At 37.3% G+C, this 10000-nt stretch overlaps 1 protein-coding gene across 1 annotated transcript in view; it reads right to left on the reverse strand.

Moving 5' to 3' along the window:
• LOC122634277 overlaps positions 1 to 10000 on the reverse strand; it is a 99311-nt gene that overhangs the window by 62727 nt on the left and 26584 nt on the right. The gene's annotated exons all lie outside the window — the stretch shown is intronic.

Raw genomic sequence — 10000 nt, forward strand, 5'->3', positions numbered from 1 at the left:
TGTCTCGATTCTTCGCATTATTCATTTATTCGTTAATTCATTGTCAATTTTTTTTTTTTTACTAATCATGATCCTAATAATAATTTTATTTCGAATCGATAATAAATTTCATATACAAGTATAAACTTTAACTTTCACGATTACCGATAGAAAATTTTTTCTTGGTTAATAGATTAAAATGGAAAGAAAATTTATACAAAATTTTTTAAATATTAATAAAAGAATAACATCTATATATATATAGAAGTTTGAAGAAAAAGATTTGCACGATCCAGTATTAATCTATATTTTAACTTGCTTCCTACAAAACAATTAATTTTCACTTGAGTCTACTTATAAACAATCGATCGAGACAATCCGAAACAATTAAAATCTATTAATGAATCAATAATTCGTCGTCGTAGTTTCTATCGTTGTAGTTTACGCAGAACTAATATAGAATTCACCCTTAAACAGGAATAATTTCGTAATTCGATTGGTTTAGAGGGAAATCGAATTCTCACGAAGGCTTTATAGCAAATACATTTCCCTCTTTCTCTTTTTCTCTTTCTCTCTCTTTCTAGGTTCTTCTTGGTATTATATAACTCATCCGTAGATCGTTTGTTGAAGGGTAGTTCGGAAAAGGAGTACGTTAGAAAAGCACGACGAAGAGGGAAGAAGCTGAGAAGAGCTCGAGGCGCGAAATATCGTGGCACAGTGTATATATATATATATATATATATATGTATGTATGTATATATGTATGTATGTACGTACGTATGTATGTAAGAGAAAGAGAGAGAGAGAGAGAGTAGAGAAATTCGAGATAAGGTCCCTTTTGTAGTCGAAAGACGAACGACTTTTCATACCCTTAACCCTTTCGCCTGATCTCTCACGAATCGTATGTGCAGGAAAAGCGTGCGACCTTCAACAACCCTTTTCTTCACGCACACACACACACACACACACACACACACACACATACAAGTGCGCGTTTCTTTAATATCAAAATCGAAGAAAAAAAAAATACAAACAGAAAAAAAACATGATCGATAAAAAACGCTTGAAATCTTAAAGAAAAAAAAAGCGAAGAGAAGATAAAAAAAAAAGAGAAAAAATATTCCATCCGATTTCTTTCATAAGAAATCTTCTTTTCTCTCTCTCTCTCTTTCTCTCTTTCTCTCTCTCGCTCACATTCGACATCTCTTTTCCTTCCTTCTTTTTTTCTGCGAGAGAGAAAAGAAATAAAAACGTGATCATTATTTTTACGGTAAGGAAAACGTTTGTCGTTGTATTGTTTTGAAGGGGAAGAATTCGTCATTTAAAATCCAAAGTGTTAAAGTAACAGTCGTTTTAACCTATGAATGTGGTTATGGCAAAACAACTCTCTTTCTCTCTCTTTCTCTTAAACAACCGTCTTCCGTGTGTAAGGAAACCCCTCTCAGAATCGTGGCAAAGTAGTTAGGAAAATGTCTTACTTAAGAGAAAGTTCGCCGACCGGCAGGAGAAGAAATGAAGGAGGAGAGAGGTAGGTGGTTGGTTGGTTGGTTGGTTCGTTGGTTCGTTGGTTAGAAGAAGAAGAAGAAGAAGAAGAAGAAGAAGAAGAAGAAGAAGAAGAAGAAGTAGAAAAAGTAGAAGAAGTAGGAGTAGTAGAGGACGAAGAAAGAGGGTTGGTTAAAAGGTAGAAAGAGAGAAAGAACGTTAGTTCAAGGAAGATCGTTCAGAGGCGACCCTGGCCCAGAAACAAAAGCGAGAAGAAGCTTGTGAATAATTCAACTACGCGAGAAATGAGGAAAGAGTACGCTAAAAAGTTTTCACGAAGAATTTTATGCCGCTTTTACTTCGACCTTACCTCTAACTCTCTTTCTCCCATTCCTCTGTTCAACCTTACCCCCTCATCCCCTTCCCCCTCACTTCTTCTTCACCCCTCGCCCATCCCTACCTTTAACCTATCCCCATTCTACGTATAATCGTCTTTTCGTCGTATTTCCTTTCCTTCGTCTGGTCGACCGTCGACCGGAGACTATCTTGGATTTAAATACGATTTGATTATTCGTCACTTTCGTTCATTCTTTTTTTTTTTTTCGTTTTTTTCTTGTTCCTTTTTCGTTGTTATTTTCGTTCTTTTTTCGTTTTCCATCCTATCTTGATGGTAATACTTAAGTACTTAACGATCTTTGTATACATTCAATATAATTTGATGTTTGCTTTATAAACGCATAGATGCGTACACTCGTGAATCATCTTTTTCTTTTATATGATATTATTATTATATAATATCGTATTGCTTTCTATTTATTTAAATATTGAATGCGCTCTCTCACTCGATGAATTTATTTTATATAAATGCAAACAGATAAATTTCTTACGGAACAAATGGATGAACGTGTAAAAGAACGTGATAACAAATATAAACAAATTTTCTCTGAATGACCTGATCGATCGTAGATAAGTTTACGATCTTCGTTCTTTTCTTTTTGAAATCATTGAAAAAGTAAGAAATAAAAAAGAGAAAAAAAAACAAGGTAAAATGAAGAAAATGAAGAAGAAAAAGAAGAAGAAGAAAGAAAGAAAGAAAGAAAGAAGAACAACAAACCGTTCTTCGGTTATTTTCTAAAAAGAACTTTTCAAAAGAAGAAAAGCAAAGCAATGGAAGAGTCATATCGAGCCGAAAGATTCGAGTCGACGAAGTGAATTCGATCGCGCGCGCACTCGCTCGTTCGGGGTTCGTTCACGGGTTCGGATTTGGGCACGAGGTTTGAGGTTTGGGGACTCGAGTTTGCTCGCTCGTTCGCGTGATATCCCGTGTTCCTTGTCCTCTTTCTGTTGACATTTCAAACAGGAAACGCTTGCCGAGACCTACCGCAAAGTCGAGAGAAACGACTACGAGAAGGACTGACGAGCGAGAAAGAAAGAAAAGAAAAGAAAGAAAAAAATAAAGAAAAAAAAGAAAAGAGAGAAAGAAAAAGAAAAAAAAACGAAAGAAAGAAAGAAAGAAAGAAAGAAAGGGTTTCGCTTCACGGCTGCCGCGGCGACAGGGCCATAAAATTCATGTTGATGGCGGAGGGGTAATAGAGAGAGAGAGAGAGAGAAAAGAGAAAAAAAGAGAGAGAAAGAGAGAGTACTAGAAGAAAGGTACACGATGCAATGAAAGAGAGAGAGAGAAAGAGAGAGGGGGGAGGGCACCGCACGGTACCATAAAACAAAAGAGCGTGGGGGCAAATTATGGATTCAAACGGCTGCCTTTTGTCTTTTCATGTTTATTTCTTTGTTTTTGCGCCGCCTGCATTGTTTCAGGGGGAAACAAGAGAGAGAGAGAGAGAGAGAGAGAGAGAGAGAGAGGGGCCAAGAGGAAAAGTGGAAGGCCAGGCTTTTGCTTTGTATGTTTGTATGTGTATGTAAGAGAGAGAGAGAGAGAGAGAGAGAGAGAAATTCCGGTAGCTTTGTTATTCCTTGAACTTTTCCTTCTTTCTGTCCTTTACCACTGACCCGTGCTCGCTTGTTTTTTTTTTTCCACCCTCTTCCTTCACCTTCTTTTCTTTCTTCTTTTTTTCTCTTTTTTTTGTTACCCCTTTTGTTCCAACATACAATACATACGTACGTACGCACGTACGTATCAGGTATATACATAGATACGTGTCGCACAGCTGACAGCATGAACTATAAGAGATCCGTGGCAAAAGTCGATCGGTCCTTGTCCTTCTCGTCACTTGGTCGGACTCTCTATCTCTCTTTATCAGTCTCTATCTCTCTATCCCTCTGTCTGTTTGTCTGTCTCTTTCTATTCCTCTCATCGTCGGACTCTCGTCGTCGTCGTCGTCGTCGTTGACAACTATCTCTCAACCGTTAGACCCAGTGAATTCTAGAAAAGAAAAGAAAAGAAAAGAAAGGGAAAGAAAGAAAGAGAAAAAGAAAGAAAGAAAAAAGAAACTACGATTTGAGATAGGTCTTCCGAAAGGAGGTCGGTGATATACATACATAAATACTTAGATATCTTTCTTCTTCCTTCGTTAACTCTTTTTCCTCTTTCTTATACACGTCCGCAATACTAAAGAAAAAAAAAAGAATATGTCCTGTTGGTGCGGAATGAAAAAGAAAAAAAAAAAGAAAGCAAGAAAAACAAATAATTCAATATGATTCAACAATATCGTCATAAAATATGCGAGATGCGCAGTTCTTTTTTTTTTTTTTTTTTTTTTTTTTCTTGTAATAAAATCAAGAAGAAGAAGAAGAGTAAACGTGGAACAATTTTAATGTAAGATCATATTGTGAAGATACGTTTATTTCGAGTCGATTAATTAACACGATTATTTGACGGGGCAACCTTTAAGAGGATAAATCTTTCAATCGGGAACCCGATAAAATCGGGTTGGATGCTTGTCGGTCATGCTTTTGACGGGGGTAAGGAAGAAAGGATGAAACGAGGTTGCAATTTAAACGTGCAAACGCGTGGCTTTCCAGTAAACTGACAACGAACGTGACGTTCTTGAAAAATTCAGAAGAATCTCTCTCTCTCTCTTTTTCTTTCTTCTTCTAACATACGTACGTACACATACGAAGATACATGCGCATATACAAACGATAACATTAAATTCTAGACGTTTTCCAACAAACCGTCCGCGCCGAAAAGATATTTTTATGTGTGTCGTAATTCACAGAGAATAGAGCCTTTCGTCCAAGTTTACATCGGTTCCTTTCGAGAACGATTTCGTTAAAATCGTCAAAGAACGAACGATTATTTAATTTAAAGATCAAACATTATTTCCATATTACCTGTTGGAAATGCGATCGCCATCCACTTGTTACGTTTTTATTCATCGAAGACATTATTTTCCTACGTCGAGCTAACAAATATCTCCTGATACCAGCGCAATCGAATCAAAGGGACAAAAATAAAATTCAAACTTCCCTTTCGTGATAAGTCCCGAGCGATTGGATAAAACGTCAAATAAATAGCGATCGTTTAATCCGACGTAAGAAGTATCACTTCAGTTTCGTCGTTAACATAATTGCAAATATCCAACCGAGTTTTATCGCTTTTGGGAATCAGTTTGGCAATAGAACGAGAAATGTGGTTTAAGCGACATTTAAAACGTTTCAAGTAGGATTAAACGGAGTTCTATCTTTAATCGGGAAACTCGAGATAAACGAGTTGAGACGTTGGAAAGAAAATAATTTAAGTGGAAGAAGAAGAAGAAGAGGAAGAAGAAGACGAAGAAGAAAAAAAAAGAAAAGAAGAAAAAAGAAGAACAGCAAAGAAAGTTTTCATTATTATTGTTTATCTTTCGTTATGCGAATAATAAGAGTGGCGAGAGAAAAAGAAAAAGAAAAGAAAAAAAAAGAAAATAAATAAACAAAAAAAGAAAACAAGAAGAGAAAAAGAGCCCAAGAGGATCCGTTCAGACAGGGAAAAAATTACGTTGCTCGTTGGTCAGACTCGACCTTCGACCCTTCGAGTTCGTTCGAATAGGGGAAAACTCTGGCGGTGGTTGCGCTAGTTGGGAGTGTAAAAGGGGTGCTTCGAAGAGAGTACGGGGGGTAGGGTGGTTGGAGAAAGGGGAAGGGGGTTGGATGAGGTGCGGCGGTCGGCAAGGACCACGAGATCAATATGTATGTTGGGGGATGTGGACCACGTGGGACGGGGGTGGCCAGCGAGTCTCGGCTGCTGATTGGCCAACGGCCACCCTAACGCCACGCCCACTCCCACACACGCTGTCTTTACACACACACCCCACCAACTCACCCCCGTGAGCTTCCATCAATCCTCCATCCTCTATCCTCCTCTTCCTCCTCCTCCTCCTCCTCCTCCTCTTCATCCTATTCCACCTGCCGGCCTCCCACCAACTTCGAAAGCGTCGGAGAAGAGCCACCGCAAAAGGGGGTAGCAGGGGTGGAGTGTACGATGCCAAGAGACTACCCCCCTAACACTGTTACCGAATTCGCCGGAATCATCGAAAATTGAAAACCGGCTTAACTCCGTACACGAATACATACCATCGATCTATGGAATGGACCTAAGTGTTATACCGCCAACATATTGAATTTTAAAATATAAAGACAAACGAGAATTACTAATTAACGTATAGACTTTACGTATCTTTGTTCTTACTCCTGCTAATATTAACATACTTGCTCACACATATCATACGAACGATGTTCTTGTTAATTATTCTTTTTTTTTTCTTCCTCTTCTTCTTCTTCTTCTTTTTTTACCCTTGAATGCAACACATTCATTCGACATTTTTTACATCTTTTATTCTAGATTCGATTTATAGATTAATCTCGATAATAACTTTTATCATCGACAAACTCAAGTTCCATTTCCGTGGAACTTCCCTTTTATACACAAACACACACACACACACACACACACGGATAGACAGACGGATAGACATAGACACAGACACGAACACAAGCACACATGACTGACGCAATTTTCGATAAGTTCGAAAAAGTTTATGATATTAGAAAAAAAATCATCGTATCCACTTGTTATATCACGGTGTAAATAAATAAAATTCTATTCGAAAGACAAGCGATTTAATTAAGCGTTCTATAACAGATCTCGATACGGAAGTGGAACGTCGACGACTACTAACGACGTTAGCCAACCCTTCGTTATGATCGTCGATAAACGGGAATCACCCCGGAGACTAATCCGTCCCCTTCTCTTCGTGTCCCGGATATTACTGTTCGTTCAATAAGAAAAAGAAAAAAGAACAAAAAAAAAAGAAAAGGAAAAAAAATTCCTATATTTCGATAACACGAGAATATCTTTTAAGAATCGTATGTTGTTGGAAAAAATTCGAACGAGAAAGAGAAAGAGAGAGAGAGAGAGAGAGAGAGAGAGAGAGAGAAGGCCCGACTAATTAATTTTAATTCAACGATCTCTCTCTCTCTTTCTTTCCCTCTTTCTTTTCTCTCTTTAAATTCACTACGTTGGTGTAAAAGTTCGACGATAATTTCGAGTTGAGTAATCCGGTCGCGTTTTATCGGCTCGTTATATCGTCAAACGTATTAATAAAATATTTATCTAAACGTAGTGTATAGAGGCTTAAATTCTAAGTAACAACCAGAGTAGTAGAGTTTTGATAGAGTTTAACGTAACCGTATAAACGTAATAGTGTTGGGTGATATTCCACGACACAGTTTTCATTTGACAGTCATCGACGTCAAGAGTTCGATGTTTAATCGTGATATCGAGACGAAATCCATTCGTCCTCGATAATCCTTCGACGTTCACCTTCGTCGTTCTCTAGAATCCGATAAGTTCGCTAATTAGTCGCCGTGGCGACGCTTAAACGCGAGGAAATTAATTATGCTACCGCATGCATCGGCATAGAGTAAACCGTTCGTTAGTCGACGACGAGCGGACGTCTTTACGTTGAATCTTCCTCTGTGCCTGTCCTTCGGTAAACGCTTATGATGATACGTCAACGTGATTAATTTCCTTTCGTAACTATCGCGTAATTTTCGATCTATACCGTGAATACTTATATCAATTATTATTCTTCATCAAAATCTATTAACGTAAAATAAAACGTAACTATTTATGTATTGAACGACGTTGTTAAATCGATACAATCGATTCGATTTCGATATTACGAATCGTTAAAAAAAAAAAAAAAAAAAAAAAGAAATAAGAACGGAAAAACATTTTTAATCGAATCGAAATTCGATCATTAATAATTTCATCAACTCGATCCCGTGAATTCTAATTCTATTATCGTAGAGAACGCTCATTCTGAAATTTTCATCAGATATATCGCTCGTAAGGAACCAAAGAAGCGAGATTTCCATTCTTAAATTTTTTAAAAGATCGAAAATATTATTTCGAGAATCGGCGAACGAACAAACAAAACATAAACAAACAAACAAATAAATAAATAAAACAGCAAAAAGAGGGAGATTAAAAAAAGGAAGAAAAAATAAAAGAAAAAGAAAAAGAAAAACTTCTCTCGTTATTTTCAGACTAACCGGAATAATAATAATAATAACAACAACAACAAAAACAACAATAATGCGAAATACGAAATGTTATCATGGGATAAATAATAAACAGAGAAGAGCGAAGAGGGGAAAGAGGAAATTGGAAGCTGTGGTGCACAAAAAGAGAGAGAGAGGGAGAGAAAAAAGGATAGGAAAGACTGAAAAAGAAAAGAGAAAGTTATCGGTTTGTACTTGGAAAGAAATTCAACGTTGTTAGGTAAGACGAGAGAAGGAAGCGATTATGTTCGTTGAGACGTTAGAAAGTAACGGGGAGAGTTAAGGAAGAAAAACTTAAAGTATCGCTATTAGTCGGCTCGTCGCGGTCGAGACGAAAGAAAAGAGAAGAAAAATAAAGAGTTTGAGTTGGAGGTGGTGAGCGTCGAAGAAAAGGAAAAAAGAAGAGAAAAAGAGAAAGAAGAGGAGGAGGAGGAGAAGGAGGAAGAAGAAGAAGAGGAAGAAAAAAGAGAAGAAAGAAGAAGAGAAAGAAGAAGAAAAGGAAAAAGAAGGAGGTGGTGACCCAGCCCTTATTTCCTCCCTCCTCTTCCGACCTACCAACCCCCACCCTCCTCCGCTACCACCTTCGAGCTGGTTCAACGTGCTTCAACGACGTTTTCATTCATAATTAGAGAAAAAACAGAAGAGTCGCGGCAGCTCGGTCGGTGCAGCGCCGAGAATGAGAGAGAGAGAGAGAGAGAGAGAGAGAGAGAGAGAGAGAGAGAGAGAGAGAGAGAGAAAGAGAGAGAGATAGAAGAAGGAAGAACGAAAGAAAGAAAGAGAGAGAGAAGGCGTAGTACGCTCGCGTAGTGGAAAGAAAGAGTCAATGAAGAAAGTGCCGTCTCGTGGTGGGGGTGACTGCTCAATGAATAAGAGAGTAAGGTTGCTGGCTGGTGCTGCTACTGTGGGGAGGGGGTGAGGAGGTAGTGAGAGAGTAAGAGAGAAAGAGAGAGAGAGAGAGTGAGAGGTAAAGGGGGTGAGAACAGCCGCGTACTCTGTGAGAACGTGGAACGGGAAAGCCGGTCGCGGGGAATCTTAAAGACTTTCGCCATTCTGTTAATTTTCTTCTTAAAGTGGGTTAAATTATTTTATGACTTCCGCTGTTCCTCTCTTCTTGTTTCTCTCACCTACATAGCTAACGTTCCGATTGTCTACGTTCATCGAACGACGGGATATCGTTTTTCTTTCTTTCTTTTTTTTTATTCTTTTATATAAAATGTAGAAATAATGTTATTTCATATAAGTGTATATATATATATATATATATATTCATTTTGTTATATATTTTATTTCTACTTATCTATTATATATAAATATATTATTTTTTCTTTCGTATATATACTTTGATATATTTGAGATAAAATTTCCGAAGGATCAGAGATTTAAAGAAAAATCTGTAATGTAAACAAGAGATTCGTCGAAGGAAGGAATGAGAGGGAGAGAGAGAAAGAGAAAGAGAGAGAAAGGGTTACGAAATTTATGACTGCATGCTCGTGCATGTTTCCATTTTATTGAGTCCATAAAACTGAAGGAACACGGATAGAATTGGTCCGACTTAAAGCAACGAAAAGTCCCTATGGAATTTCTGTCGGATAAACGAACTTGGACGTCTCAAAGTTTCTAAAGTTTCTTTCTCCACTTACATAGTTGTGGAATTAGAAAAAGTAAAAAAGAAAGAAAAAGAAAAAAAAAAGAAAGGAAAGAGAAGTCAAGCGACGAAAAGGAAGAAGAATCGAGGATCTCGAATAGAGAAATATTTGCTCTACATAAACAATTATTATGACGTCCTCAACGTCGTGATTTATTAACGATAATTTAAATCATTCTTTGCTAAAAGAAAAAGAACAAAAATAATAAAAATAAAAAGAGAAAGAATTCGAGCGGGTGTACGAACTTGTATTAACGCATGTTAGAACATTCATTTGAATAATGAATATTTATAAGGAATAATAAAGAGACCTATTGTCGATTGATTTTCGATATGTTGAATAAAAAACTCAGTACCAAGGGGATGGAAAAGTTTTCTAAAAAAAAATGA

The sequence above is a fragment of the Vespula pensylvanica genome, chromosome 14 (assembly GCF_014466175.1).
Source record: "Vespula pensylvanica isolate Volc-1 chromosome 14, ASM1446617v1, whole genome shotgun sequence".
NCBI classification, from domain to species: domain Eukaryota; kingdom Metazoa; phylum Arthropoda; class Insecta; order Hymenoptera; family Vespidae; genus Vespula; species Vespula pensylvanica.